At 50.9% G+C, this 12,831-nt stretch overlaps 1 long non-coding RNA gene across 1 annotated transcript in view; it reads left to right on the forward strand.

The window, feature by feature from the left end:
• LOC149991900 (uncharacterized) overlaps window positions 1-6,654 on the forward strand; it is a 91,825-nt gene extending 85,171 nt beyond the window's left edge. The window contains exon 4 of the long non-coding RNA XR_016508609.1: window positions 6,603-6,654. This is a non-coding gene — a long non-coding RNA (uncharacterized LOC149991900). The remainder of the gene's footprint in view (window positions 1-6,602) is intronic.
• Window positions 6,655-12,831: the final 6,177 nt, after the last annotated feature.

The following is a 12,831-nucleotide window of genomic DNA, read 5'->3' on the forward strand; positions in this document are numbered from 1 at the left end:
AGAGGGTCATCTAGGTTCAGGTGTACTTTTCTAAGATATGTGATCTCTATATGGCATTGGGTGCCCAACACCCAAACACCATTCCTCTTCCATCACCATATAATTGGCCCTCCCTTAATTTACTTTAATAGACATTCCCTAATGAGGGTGAAATATATTCCAGGAGTTCTCTCTCTTTTTTCTGACCACAAATTCTCTAAGAATCCTTTTAAAGGTCACTTCAGGGCACTTCACTCTCTGATAGGTTTCTGGGATTTAGAATTTCATTTGTACCTATTTTACCCGCCCACAGTACACTGTCAGCTCCTGGGCGTGATGTCTTCACCTTCCGCGGCTTTGTCAGGATCACGTACATCCACTTTGGTGATCGAAGAAAAATCATAGATGATCTAGTGAGTCAATACTTTAGTTTCAGAGGAAGAAACAAGAAGAAAGATGTTCTGCCCCTTGTCCAGGTCGTACAGCTGTGAACCTTCTGAAACTGTCCTTTTTGCGGGAGAAAGCCAGTTCCGTTGGTGATTCTACCTGTCGTGGCCCCGAAACGGTTCGTGATGGAACCAGGAGGGAAACGTGACGTGTGCGTGTAGCCCACGTATTGTCACCTCTACGAAGTCTTCTCAGCTTGGAATGTTGGCATGGACACTATTATAAATAACATCAGGATTTGCCGACAACCTCACAGAAAACTCAACAGCCACCCAGTGGAATCCTTCTTCTACAACATGTTGAGTTTCAGAAAGGCCCATTTGGAAAAAAAAAAAAATCTGCATTCACATGGGTATTAAAAGTTGGCCTTTTTGTAGCTATGAAATACAATGAGATAGACACTTGGCCCATTTAGTCATTCTTTTGTGCTTCATTAAGTTTATTGTGACCCTTACTTTCTCGCCTCCCTTTATCGTGACTCTAATGGAAATAACTTTATACTATTTAATTTAGAACCAGAATGGCATAGGCAGGTCTGTAAATATCTCCGGAGGCGAAGAAGTCGTCTGATCTTGAACAGGACTATGTTACACGGAGTAGCTAGGGATCCGTCCCTGGGAGGACCAGGATACGGGAGAGACGGTGGTAGCCCACTCTGTCCATAAGAAGTGGAACTCTGTCTAAAGCTTTATCTGCACACCTTCCAGGTCCATTGGGGCAACTTGCAATGCTTCTGTCATGGGGCTCGGACAGTTTGTTCAGTGGCTGCTTTAGGGCCGAGTGTGTCTTGGTGGGGGGAGGGGTGACATGATGCTGCCATGAGCCCGCTGACCATTTACTCTCGTCCTCATCCATCTGACTCCAGCTCAAAGCCTGAAACGAAAGGAAATGAAACTGCTTTGACTCAGCTTTCCAAGAGAGAGATGCTCCCCCTTTTGAGTCAGCAGCTGAAGGTCCACGAGACGGGAGTATTAAAAATGCAGGTCAGGAATGAGGGACTTGAGTGGGAAACTGAATTTGAATCAATTGCTGAAGTGGCGACCTGGATAACGGGACCTCCCTGATCATGTGTCTTCTATAAATAGGAGTCACTTGGTGTCACACGTTGTTTTTCCACATCTTCAATCATGTCTGCACAATTAGTGTTTGTTCTCACGGATTAACCTACTTTTTAAATGACAGATGATTAGTCTTTGGGTTTTCTTGGTGGGTATTGGTAAAGAGGCTTGGAGCCTAGACCGGCTCCTAAGTTCCTGTGCTTACTTCTCTGTATTTAAAACTACATATTTTTGGCCCTGGCTGGTGTGGCTCAGTGCATGGAGCACCGGCCTGTGAACCAAAGGGTCGCCGGTTCGATTCCCAGTCAGGGCACATGCCTGGGTTGCAGGCCAGGTCCCCAACTGGGGGGCGTGTGAGAGGCACCCACACATAGATATTTCTCTCCTTCTCTTTCTTCCTCCCCTCCCCTCTCTCTAAAATAAATAAAATATTTAAAAGAATAACAATACAGATTTTTAAGGTATTAGGAAGGCCCAGTTTCTCCTTCATGGTATATCAATTAGCTTATGAGTCTTCATAAGTTATTTATTTAGGATTCAGTTTTTGCTCCACTATTTCCTTATTATGGATATCTCTTAACATTTTATTGGTTGTCCCATGTTTAAAATACATTTCTTTAATTGGTTATGATCTACCTATAAATACTATTAGACCACGTCACGGGTTACAGAGAGTTTATAAAAATATTCTCCCTCCCTCCTGTGCTTTATGCTATGTTGGAATACCTGTTACTTTTATAGGTGCTGCACGCACACAATTCATTGCTTCTGCTTTTGCTTTAGAGAGTCAGCAGTATTTTAGAGCAATTAAAAATAAGAAGAGTATCTTCTATATTTATCTTCAACATGTCCATTTATGGAAATCTTCATTTCTTTGTTTGGCACCAAGATGGCAATCTGTTAACATCGTCCTTTTATCCAAAGAACTTTAAAGAATATTTCTGGTACCTCAGGTCTGCTGGTAATGAATTTTCTTGGTTTTTGTTCATCTGAGAGAGTTTCTATTTCACTTTCATTTTGACAGATGTTTTCTCTGGGTATGGAATGTGGATATAGGTGGTTTTTCTCTTCCCCTAACCCTGCTCCCAGCCCTTCAAAGATGCCACTGTGGTGTCTTGTGGCTTCCATAGTTTCTGGTACGAAGTCTGCTACAAGTTTTATTTCTATTTCTCTGTGTAATTACATAATGCATCTTTCCCTTCGTGTGTGTGTGTGTGTGTGTGTGTGTGTGTGTGTGTGTGTGTGGTTAACCTGCTTGGGGAATTTATTGGACCTGTGTTTGGATAGTGTCTGTTATTTTTTGAAAATTGTCAGCCACTGTATGTATTTTCAAAATTTCTTTGGCCATGTTTTGTCTCTCTTCTTCTTCAAGGAATCCAGTTGCCCCTGTGAGATGGTTTGATATTGTCTCTCACAACACTTGGGTGCTGTGTTCTGGTCAGGAGCAGAGACACCCTCTGTGCTGCTGAGCGCGCGCCTGGTTTACCAGATGTCCTCAGGGGCAGCCTTAACCCCACGCAGACTGCACCCCGTAGGGACTTTGCACACCCCTTGGCTTCATGTGCTTTACTTCTCCAGCTGTGCCAGCTCTCGTGGCCACACGAGGGAGGACGGGTGATGAGTTTTGGAGTTGCATCCCAGGCGCTGACCCCTAGAATAATGTTATCACCTTCACACGTGGTTACGGATAGAGTCCGTGCAGACCTGGGCTGCGGGACAGCGGAGAGACCACTTCCGTTGGGATTTTAATGAGCTTAGATGTAACTGATGAGGACGTACTGCAAAGTTCATCCATACACCGCGCTGCGCTCGAACCGGGCAAAGCCCCACAGTAAGCCGGCTGTAGCAAATGCCACGTTGACGTCTTTGCAGCACGTTGGCGTCCATGGTGTCATCTTAAAACCAATAGCAGAAGAGCAGGACCGTCACAAAGAGCCCCTCCAGGCCACATCAGACCCCACCGTCGCAGAAGTCACAGGCAAAACAAATGTGGCCGTTACGGCCTCCCTCTGACCAACGAAAGCAACGAGACAGCAATTATTTGGGGGTGGAATGAACTTGGGATTCCCAAAGCCAAATTTATGTCTGAATATTATTCATCCTACACCGGCATGGCCCCTGCTGTGTGTTATGGGTTTAATGGTGCCCCCCCGCCATGTCCCACAAATTTGTATGTCGAAACGCTAACCCTCTGGTCTCTGAGAATGTGGCCTTTGTTGGAGATGGAGTCTTTACGGAAGTAATTAAGTTTAAATAAGATCATTGGGGTGCGCTGAACCACTAGGCCAGGGGTCCTCCTAAAAAGGAGAAATTTGGACAAAGAGACAGGTACTCACAGGAGGAAGACAGCCATCTACTAGACAGAGAGGATGGCCTGCAGTGGGCCTCCCCTCCCTGCCCTCAGAAGAAAGCGGCTCTAGCTTCCAGCAGCGAGAGACGGCAGGTTTCTGGGACCCGGCCTCCTAGTCTCTGCAGCTTTGTTATGGCTGCACCAGCCAACGACCACGTCATGGAGAAGTCTCCCTGTTCCCCTGAGAGTGGACTTGTTTCCTGTACCGTTTCCTCCCCGGCCTGTGATAGCGGCTTTGTGTGCTGGTGGCGGAACGCGCAGGAGAGAAGAGGGCTAGTGAGCCGCGGCTGCGGAGCCGGTCGCCACAACACCGAGCGGCACAGCACACGTTTGTTGTAGTGCAAAAGCACGCGCATTGTGATGCATGTTTCCTCTCACCGTGGCCGTGGCCAGGAGTCCCGGAACAGCTCACCTGGGTCCCTGCCTCAGAATCTCGTGGGCCAGGAATCCGGTGCGTCTTAGCTGGGTCCTGGTTCACATTCTCATGGGCCAGGAATCCGGTGCGTCTTAGCTGGGTCCCGGCTCAGAGTGTCGTGGGCCAGGAATCCGGCGCGTCTTAGCTGGGTCCCGGCTCAGAGTGTCATGGGCCAGGAATCCGGTGCGTCTTAGCTGGGTCCCGGCTCAGAGTGTCGTGGGCCAGGAATCCGGCGCATCTTAGCTGGGTCCCGGCTCAGAGTCTCATGGGCCAGGAATCCGGTGCGTCTTAGCTGGGTCCCGGCTCAGTGTCGTGGGCCAGGAATCCGGTGCGTCTTAGCTGGGTCCCGGCTCAGAGTGTCGTGGGCCAGGAATCCGGCGCATCTTAGTTGGGTCCTGCTCAGTGTCAGACAGGATGCTGTCAGGGAGGGACCCCAGGGTCTGCCAGCTTGACTGGAGGAGGACCAGCTTGCACACCCGTTCATGTAGCCGATGGTGGGATTGAGTTCTTGTCTTTCTGGGCTTCTCTTCTTGTCCTTGGAAACCTGCCATCCGTGTGTTACCCTGAGGGCAGAGGCTGTCTGGCTCACCTAGGCACCCACGATGCCTAGGAACGTAGTTCTTATTTCATAAATGTATCTGCAGAGATAAAAAGACTTTGTTTCCAGTGGAGAGGGCTTGGCTGTGGATATGGATTTTGAAGTCAAATGCATACACAGAGGAAGTATTATAGATTCTTGCAAGTGCAGGGACTGACCCAGAGACTTATCCAACCACAAGAGAAGAGGGTTCGGATCCCAAACAACGTTGCCCTTTAGGAAGCAGATAGGGCGTGGTGGGGGGAGAGAGAGGAAGCCCTGTGAGCGTACGTGGAGCAGGGCGCAGCAGTACTGGAGGCAGCAGGCCACGGGGGCCGCGAGGGGCTGCTCAAGGAAGAAGGACCCCAACCATGGCAAGTGGCATTGGATGACGCTTACAACTCAGGCCGGCCTCCGATGGCTTCTCAGGGATCCCGCTGGCGTCACCTATGCAAAAGCGTGCTGGGCTGGCAAGGCGACCAGCCAGTGATCTGGTGACCTGTGGCGACGTGGGGCCTGAGCAGCCGGGGTCCCAGTGTGACAGGTGAGGGGGTCCTCCAAGGACTTCTGAGGAGGAAGGCACCAAGGACCAGGGTGAGGCCAGGGGCGTGCTCACCCCAAGCAGCGGCGCCTGTATGCTCTGCGCAAGTCCACGGGCTGAAATCGGTTCCTTTCAGGTGACGGGGCTGCTCGTCCGTGGGGAGCACTGGCCTTGTACAAGGTCTTTAGTGATATATTTCTCTCCTCTTTCGTAGTCTGTCCTCTTAGTGCCAAATCAACTATCTTTTTATTTCATGCTCTTGCATTTTTTTTTAATCATCAGAAGGTAAGTTTTTATGACCGAGAATTCTTTCCGGAGGCCAGCAGCCGTGGAAATCAGAGCAGTGGCCGCGTGTGCGCGTGGGGGGAGGGGCTGCGTTACCTGCCGTGAGCTAACCGTGAGCTGCGCGTGTCCCGCCGTCTCGTGTGGAACTCAGCGCTTCCAGTCTGTCTCGGGAGGACAGAGCAGGCTCGCTCCCGAGAGACACACTTAGAGAACTGTTTGTCCCCTTTCCTGACGAACGCTGTGTTTCCACGGGGGAAGGGGGGCCCGTGGACTCTGAAAAAGCTGTGCAGCAGCACGTTAGGATCTCGTCAGCGCAATGGCATGCCTCACTGTTCTCTAAACCCCAATTTCCCTTCGATTCCTATAAAAACAAAGCAGCCGCGTATGGAAGTTTTCAAGAGTTTCAAAGCCCGAGGGAAAAGAATATATCCTTTTTCTGGCAAACGCAGGCATTGCTGCGCTTATTTGGGTCACGGGGAGAGAAATAAATCTTGGAAAAGCATTTTTAGCAAGTTCTAAGAATGCCTTTCTCCTAAAACATCAACAACAGCGCTCCTATTAAAGAAAGAACACTGTCATAATTTTTTTTTTTCTGCCTCAAAAAATGTGCCCTGAAGGTCAGTGTGGTCCGAGGACCTGAAAGAACTTTGAGACGTGTGCGCGCACCTGTCCTTTGTTTAAACATTTAAAGACGCTCCGTTACGCCCCAAGCACGTTTCTTTATTTGTGTCCCGAGGATGCTATCCTTGCCCTATCGTACGGTCTGCACAGGAACATGGAAGTCTCCCACAAGTTCGGAATGGTTGGTGTATTCACAGGCCAGCAGAGAAGCAGCTGTTTATAAATGACGGGGGAGGAAGGGGTCCTTCGGGCTGGGATGAGGACATGGGGAAAGTCACTGTGCTCCTCTCGCCCCCTTCCTGGTGTCTAATCGTGAGTTTTCTCTGCAGTGCTCCGCGGCCCGGTCCTCGCTGCACGCCGGGACTTCCACGCAGGAGCTGTCTTTGGTGAGTGACGCTCAAGGTCCGCGTCCCTCTGAGGACGTCGGCAGAAAATGCCTCAGCTGCCATTTTCGGTGATGTCATTCTCTCCTGCTTTTCGCCTCTGCATTGGTGGGTTTCGGTTTCCGATTTCCTCTTGACCAGTCGCCCCTGATTTTAGCAAGATTCTTCTCTGGGCCCGGGTCTGCTCGTTCGTTCTCTGTCCTCACCGGGAGTCGGCCCATTTTACTTATGTTTTCTGTAAAAGGCCGGAGAGTGGACGTTCTCCGGGTTGTGGGCCCCACAGCCCCTGTCACGGGTGCTCAGCCCTGCCCTTGTAACATCAATGCAGCCACCTCTGCGGCGTGACAAGCACGGAGTGTGGCCGTCCCCCAGTAAAGCCGGAGGGATGGAACCGCAGATGGACCCGCGTTGGCGCATGGGCCACGGCTGCCGATCCCTGCTCAGCTCTGCAGCCCCTCCCTGGCCTGCCCAGGCCCCGCCAACCCCCCGCCAGCCCCCCGACCCCGAGAGCAGGATGTGGATGCAAGAGTGTTACAGCCATTGATTTTCGACTAATTTAGCAGGGGCCGCAGTGAGAAAGGGTCCAGAGGAGACACATCATGGCTCCCACTGTGCGCGGGGACCCGTCGCTGTGTGCCCTGCACGCATGACCCGCCCGTCCCTGGGCGTGTGCTGCTGGCAACACTGTCCGTTACTGGTGCTCTTTTCCTACGATGCGGAAAGGTGGGGGAGCTGGGCAGGCACGGAAGGGGCAGGGTCGCCACGGATTGTTCCACGTCCCCGGGAACAAAGGTGACACACAGAACAGCTCGTGTCTGGAAGGCGGGGGGCCCTGGTGAGCGGGTGGTCAGATCTGCCATCGGAGCCGCCGCTGCCTCTGTGGAAGATGGTTGATGACAACCATTGGAGGGAAGGTCCCGGTGTGTCTCCTGTCCTGCGCCTCGCCCCGGCCCTGGCCTTGACTTAGCCATTGTCTGCCTGTTTACAGAGGGTTCTTTGTGTGCTTCTCTGGGTGGCTGGAATGCCTGCAGACAGTCCCCGACCATCAGCTGCCAAGTTTGCTTTCCGACTGCGGAGCCAGGGGCCGCATTCAGTTGGCCCAGCAGATCACCTGGCACCGTCGGCTCCCTGGGGACATCTTCATTGTTCCCCGGCGTTTGTGGGATTCGCAGTGTCACCTTTCCTTCTCTTTCCGTGGGGAAGCCACGCCGGACAGCTTCTGGGCCGTCCTTCCTAAATACGCGAGAGCTCCTTCTCTCCAGCTGTGGATGGAATGGCCAGGTGTGGGTGGAAGCTGGGAGTGTGCCCGAGACTCTGGCTTGGGAGCTAGAGGGCTCCGCGTTTGAACTTGGGGCTCGGCCCTCGCGCTACTGTCTTTGCTCATCCCTCTGCTGATCAAGTCACATGTCTTAAAAATGGGGAGACTCCTTTGCTTTTGGGATAGGGGGAAGAGTAAGAAATAACATACGTGAAGCGGCTCACGTCATACGTGGCACAGCACACATCTTCAATACATGGCAAATATTATAATAAGAATGTCTGGGATGCCATAGACATTGTAACCCTGGGTGAGTGATGAAAATTCTTAATGTCGTTAAAGCGAAGGGTTGCAGTGAAGCCACCGAATTAAAAATTGCATGGAAGCAACTTCTTAATTCAGGCTACTGAGGTGGGGTGGCGTATAAGGCAGGGGGACAGCCACGTCTGGACCGGTCCGTTGCTTCTAGTTCCCATTCACCAGGAATCGGGAGTCTTTTCGGGAGGTGCTGGCTGACTGGGGACAGCAGCAGACTTTGTTACCTGGGTCCCCTTGCTGTGCTCGGCGTTTGTTAAACCCGGGGAGCAGGGATCGCCGCAAAGCAGGACGGGCAGCTTACGGACAGAAACGCCGTCCGTTGGGTGCGGCAGCCGCGGGGGACGTGAAGAATGCGCCCTCCCGCCGCTGCGGGACAGCTGGCGTTGCTTTCCGGTGCCTCGATGGTAGGAAGGTTACATTCCCCGCATTTTAATTTTGTCATTCCTGAAAGAAGAAGGTGGGTATTTCAGGGCGCTGACATCCTGCCTCGGCTCAGATATGCTCTGATTCCAAGGCATCTCTCGTGCTAGAATCAGAAAGGTGGGATTTCTCTCCCCAAACGCCCGTGTGAATGCCTCAAACCAAATTTTACTCTTGTTCTCTCAGACGGCGGCACTGGTTTATTCTTTATACCCTTTTTCCCAACATCCTCTTGGTGCCAGGGAGTGAACAGGTGGTTAGTCCTAAGGACAAAGCAGTGAAGAGACCGAAGTCCCCAACTCAGGATGAGGCAAAGGAAGGGGACAGAGATGGGTTGATGGCATTGGGGTGTTGCTGCCTCGCAAGCTCCAGTTCCTGCTTCACTGGAGGCGGGGGGAGCTTCCAGGCCATGGAGTCCCGTTCACGCTACACCCCTGCAAGGCCTTGCCACAGCCTGGTTGCTACACTTGGTTGAGTGGCTCCGCCATTGGCCAGGGGACACTCACTCCGCTCTGACCTTGTGCTTGGACGGGCATTGCTTTGGGTTTCATTTTTTTCCATTGAAGATTGAAAAAAGAGCGTAACGCATGACAGCGCGTCTCCCCATTAGTACATACCAGCCAAGGACCTCAATGACAGTAAGAACAAAAGCCCAGCACAGTAGACGCTGCATGGTTCTGATCCCTGGGTTCTCGGTGCTCACTACTGCATAGCTAGAGGGTGATTCAGTGCCTCCCTTCCCAATCCACTTTTAAAGCGCTCTGCGTGAGTGTGAAGGTCTGCCAGCACGCAGCGCATTAAAGAGTCCACCCCTATCCAGGCACCTGCTCTCCGTCATGTTTAATAATTAAGAAAAGGGCCATGGCTGCTGTGGCTCAGTGGATTGAGCGTCGGCCTGTGAGCCAAGGGTCGCTGGTTCGATTCCCAGTCAGGACACATGATTTTAGGTTGCACGTCAGGTCCCCAGTTGGGGGCACGAATGAGAGGCAACCACACAGTGATGTTTCTCTCCCTCTCTTTCTCCTTTCCCCTCTCTCTAAAAATAAATAAATAAATAAACAAATAAATAAATAAAAATTATTAAAAAAAATAATTAAGAAAAGGATCCTCGGAAGTGGACCAATGCTTTCTGCAGTGGGGAGCCGTGGGCCGTGGGAGATTGTCACCAGCCAGCACTTGGACCTCAGACACAGAACCTCCGCAGAAAAGTTGGAAAACAGTTTAAAAAACATGACCACCTGCTTTTTACGGAAGTCACGCACAGGACATCGGGAGACTCCCATCTCCTCGGACGGCCGACCTATTTATTCGTCCTCCTGCTGTGGTCTCAGCTGATAACTGCAGTCGTTCATGGAGCGCGGGTTCATCACATCATGGTCTCCGGTGAACGTCACGCTGGAATTAATTTCCGAATCATTGGGGGTGCTTGAAAATTCTGTGGACGGTGCCGGATTCGTCACGGGCTGTAAGAGCACGGAGGTCAGTCAAGCTAGTTTTTCTTTTCTCTCGTTCCAGTCAGAAGCAGAGCCCCCTCTGCCCTCTGCTGTCCCCCGTGCCACCTTTAAGAGCTCTGGGCTGGCAGGTCCTGGCTCCTGCAGCTGCGGCTCCAGACCGGACCCTCCTCCAAGAGCGCTGCTGTCTCCACAGCAATTGGGGCAGCGTTCTGCGTGCTGCGTCCGGGCAACGGGGCAGCTGTAGCTTTCAGCATTTTCTGCTGGAACATGAGCTTGTGGCTCTGTATGTTGCAGAATAGATCTGCGTGTTCCCAAAAACGTTCCCTCTGAATTGATGCACATCAAGTACAATTGTAGGATATCAGGAGGGCTCAGTTTTGAAAGACACTCGAGGAATTGCTTCATCCATTATTTCTGTTCTCCCAAGAATTTCACTGTAGCGTAACACACTTGGAATATAAGCGAAGTACGCCGGTGAAATTTTATCCACTTTTTTTTGAGAATTGCAAGATTTATTTATTTTTTAATTGAATTTATTGGGTGACATTAGGTCATAAAATTACTGGGTTGGCTAAAAAGTTTTTTTTTTTTTTTTCAAAAAGATGGCTCTCATAGTGCTTAGCTGTCTTTAACATCCTCCGAAAATTTTGTTACATTGTATTGTGACAGCTGTCATATCAGCGTGCATTTAAAAAAAACCTATCAAAATTCGCGAATGTTTGTGTACCATTTAAATATTGAAGATGGAAGAAAATAAGCAACATTTCCGGCATTTTATGCTGTATTATTTCACGAAAGTGAAAAAGTGCAACTGAAATGCAAAAAATAAAATCCCGTGCCGTGGAAGTGGAAGGCGCCGTGATGGGTTGAATGTGTCAAGAGTGGTTTGTGGAGTTCCGCGCTGGGAATTTCTGGCTGGACGATGCGCCACGGTCGGGTGGACCAGTGGACATTGATAGCGATCCAATGGAGACATTCACTGAGAACGATCAGTGTTACCCCACACGGGAGCCAGCCGACCTACTCAAACCATCCAGATCGATAGTTATTGGTGCTCTATGGGCAGCGTGAGCGGTGTCCCTGCTGGTTGGTGCACACCCACACCACTCCAATAGTTAAATACTCTGCATACGGCCTCTGGAAAGAGTGAATATTATGCCTCTCTTTTTGAATCTAGAGGAAAACCCCAATTCACAGAAAAAGACTTTCCTAGAAAGTTATCTTTCCCCAAAGGGCTGCACTACTTAAGATTCTCCTTTGAGAATTGGTGATGCGTGGTGCTTCATTTATGCATTTTTGAGGGCCCCAAGGAATAAAGAACTTAAGTCACCTTGACACCTCTCGCTGACGTTTTTAAGAAAAATCCTCACCGGAGGACATGTTTATTGATTTCAGAGAGAGGAAGGGCGAGAGAAAGAGAGACATTGATGGGAGAGGGAGGGACCGGCCTCTTGCGTTCTGTGCCTGCCCCCCCCCGAGGACCGAACCCGCCACCTTCTGCTGTGCCTGGTGAGGCGCCAGCCAGCTGAGCCACCCGGCCAGGGCTCTCCACCGAGTAGACAGGGCATTTTTGTGTTTTCACACGAACGCAACCCACACACTGTCTACAACGCATACGCTGTTTTGAGTCATTGTGTGTGGTTACATGTAGGAGCAATTCAAGGAGGTTTGCGGCAAGAGGAGTGGGTGGGTTTGTGCTATGGATCCCATGGGCAGGCGGGGGGCTCGGGGGCTGTAACAGCGACGGAGAGCGGACCCGTGCATGCAGACGCACGGAAGGTATGCTATCCTCCCAAGAAATCGGGCAAGGGTGTCTGCCACAGCCCCGTTTGCTGAATCGCAAGCGGTTGGGGCAAGTTGGCAAGTTAGCTAGTTAGCTAGTTAGCTAGTTAGCTAGCAAGCCTGTGACTTTCCAGCTCCCTTACGCATCGGGATTTGAGCTTGATTGTTTTATTGGGAAAGCCCCGCTGCCCTGCACAGCTCCTGCAAACCGCTTCCTCCATGCCTGGCCAGAGGATAAAATATGTAATACCTCCGATTGCTCCGACGGGGAAGAAAATAGGCCCGTCGTTGGTATTTTCACAAAATCATTATACTTTAAACTCCTGTGTGCCTGTCACGTGAGCACACTTCACAGACAACATTAAGGCCATGGAAACATAGCAGTTTGGTGACGGTGTTTGAGATGGAATCTATAATGTATCATCTTAAAGTGAAGAGCTACCCGCTCTCAGATTGTGGAGCTCAGGCTGACTTACGAGAACCAAAAGAGCCCTGAAACCTCTCCTACTGACGGTAGTCCCTTTGGGGAGGTCTCCCGTGTATGCTGTTCCTTCACCGTGGATGGCCGTCCTTGTCCCTCTCATGGCGGGAGGGCGGCGAACGCAGCCTGGCGTTGGACTCTGGAAATGAACCCCAGAACACTCAAGAGGGAGACCCACTTAAAATTAAACGCTCACTTTTGTTTTTGTGGCTCATGACGGTAAACGGTTTCTTCGCTGCAGCTCTTCACGCGACGATTAGTGCTTCTAGTTAGCCTTTCCTGTAAAAGAGCAAAAAATACGCAAATTCGTGGTGTCATTTGGCAGCCCAGAAATATCTCCCCTTGCCCCTGTGACGTTTAGTGACTCCGTCCACTGGGAAGAGGTGGAGGCAGCAGAGGACATGCTTTGGGGGAAGAAACCAGTTGCTCAAATGTGTACATGGAGGCTCGTTTGCGTACATG

This window comes from Furipterus horrens, unplaced genomic scaffold (assembly GCF_987537825.1).
Source record: "Furipterus horrens unplaced genomic scaffold, mFurHor1.1.pri manual_scaffold_17, whole genome shotgun sequence".
In the NCBI taxonomy this organism is placed as follows: domain Eukaryota; kingdom Metazoa; phylum Chordata; class Mammalia; order Chiroptera; family Furipteridae; genus Furipterus; species Furipterus horrens.